The sequence below is a fragment of the Schistocerca cancellata genome, chromosome 3 (assembly GCF_023864275.1).
Source record: "Schistocerca cancellata isolate TAMUIC-IGC-003103 chromosome 3, iqSchCanc2.1, whole genome shotgun sequence".
NCBI classification, from domain to species: Eukaryota; Metazoa; Arthropoda; class Insecta; order Orthoptera; family Acrididae; genus Schistocerca; species Schistocerca cancellata.
The window spans coordinates 412,744,911-412,747,410 of record NC_064628.1 but is presented as its reverse complement, the minus strand read 5'-3'; positions in this window follow the sequence as shown (position 1 = coordinate 412,747,410).

The window sequence follows — 2,500 nt, the reverse complement described above, 5'->3', positions numbered from 1 at the left end:
CAACGCACACAGTCCTCAGTCGGACCAGCACACTGCAGATGTCCACCGCGCTTCAAACCGGGCCCGCGAGGACCCACTTTGGCCGCCCGGCGCCGCGCGCAGGGTGCCCCGGCGCGCAGCTGCGCCGCCTGCCGCGTCCGTCGGCCGGCGCGCCTGCCACTGGGCGCCCCCACCAGCCGGCTGTAGCGCGTGCGCCCACGCACCGCGCGGCCAGCACGCCGGGCGGCCCCCCCTCACCGGCCGGGGACGGTCCCACCCAGCCACCGCCGCGTATCGCTTCACACACAGATTTGCCCTTACTGATTTACCTCCAGCAACAACAACCGCACCACAATGGGTTTACCAGTTGTTCATTTGCGTAACGTCACCAGCAAACGGAGACGTCCATCCCAGTTTGCAAATGCAACGATTATTGCATACCTGTCTGTTAGGTGTCACGACACACTACGTCTGCCCACATACACGCAACAAAATGTGCCCGACTAGAGAACGCGTGGGAGGTGGCCCCCTACGTATGCGATGTCCATTACGAGACCGACTGTCAACCAGCATCTGTACCATGTCGCAGATGTGGAACGCGGTGCACCATGCTATCACACTGTGTGAGAAGAGACGACTACGTTTGAATACACGCGCCACTACATCAACAGACGGCTCATGCTGATCGCCATCCAGGGCGTCCGTTACTCCCACACGTCTCTATGGCGTACCACACTGCAATGTAGCTGTTATGGGGAGACGGCACGTGGCTGAGTGCACAACATTTGGACCGTATGGTTCGCTGTTGTTGGGCGCAGTCGTTGTACGGTCACACATGTGCCACAGCGTATCATTCAGTACATACGGACCTATGTGCAGTACAATGTGAGGGTTAAGCTTACGACATCAGCGGACAGTGGACACAGGCCGTACCACGACGTAGACTGAGCGCTTCGACATGCGAATGCCAGTGAACAGCTGCGAAGGGCATTGAACACGCAAGCACCTGAACGACCAGCGTGCGAAGGCAGGGGGGAGGGGGGGGGGGCGATGTACATCCTGCAGTCGTCCACATTACAGTGTACAGCGGGAGCATGTAAAAAGTAAGCAACACTTGCGAAGTGTTGAACATGAAACGATACACAAGAGGGTGGGCGGTGCGAGTAGCGAACTATATTCAGAGGGTTGTGGTTAGACAACACTGGATTAATGTAACGTGTCATATGCCAATTACAGAGCAGGTTAAGGCACAACGTGGGTTAGGTTAAGGCACAACGTGGGTTAGGTTAAGGCACAACTTGGGTTAGGTTAAGGCACAACGTGGGTTAGGTTAAGGCACAACGTGGGTTAGGTTAAGGCACAACGTGGGTTAGGTTAAGGCACAACGTGGGTTAGGTTAAGGCACAACGTGGGTTAGGTTAAGGCACAACGTGGGTTAGGTTAAGGCACAACGTGGGTTAGGTTAAGGCACAACGTGGGTTAGGTTAAGGCACAACGTGGGTTAGGTTAAGGCACAACGTGGGTTAGGTTAAGGCACAACGTGGGTTAGGTTAAGGCACAACGTGGGTTAGGTTAAGGCACAACGTGGGTTAGGTTAAGGCACAACGTGGGTTAGGTTAAGGCACAACGTGGGTTAGGTTAGGGCACAACGTGGGTTAGGTTAGGGCACAACGTGGGTTAGGTTAAGGCACAACGTGGGTTAGGTTAAGGCACAACGTGGGTTAGGTTAAGGCACAACGTGGGTTAGGTTAAGGCACAACGTGGGTTAGGTTAAGGCACAACGTGGGTTAGGTTAAGGCACAACGTGGGTTAGGTTAAGGCACAACTTGGGTTAGGTTAAGGCCCAACTTGGGTTAGGTTAAGGCCCAACTTGGGTTAGGTTAAGGCCCAACTTGGGTTAGGTTAAGGCCCAACTTGGGTTAGGTTAAGGCCCAACTTGGGTTAGGTTAAGGCCCAACTTGGGTTAGGTTAAGGCACAAATTGCGTTACATTGCGGTACAAATTGAGTTACATTGCGGTACAAATTGAGTTACATTGCGGTACAAATTGAGTTACATTGCGGTACAAATTGAGTTACATTGCGGTACAAATTGCGTTACATTGCGGTACAAATTGCGTTACATTGCGGTACAAATTGCGTTACAAATTTGGTTAGGTTAAGGTGCAAAATGGGTTAGGTTAAGGTGCGAAATGGGTTGGATTACAGTACACAACGTGGTAAGAGATAGTGTGTTGGGGGGGGGGGGGGCCGAGGTTCGTTGGTAGTGATCATTGTAAGTGGATGTCTGAGGCAGCGTCAGTATGTGACAGCAGTTATGTCTCGTCAGGATGCGCTTTTCGCTCGTGACTGGAGGCGCGCCGCGTCTGTGGTTGCGGCAAGGGAGTGGCAGACCTGTGCGATTCATTCCTGCCATTGTTTCTGTGCTGTAACAGGAGGCAGTGTGGTGGTGTTGGGTGCACCCCTGTGTAGGACATGTGTGGGTGTTGGTGGCTTATCTGAGCAATTGTGGATGTCGGACGG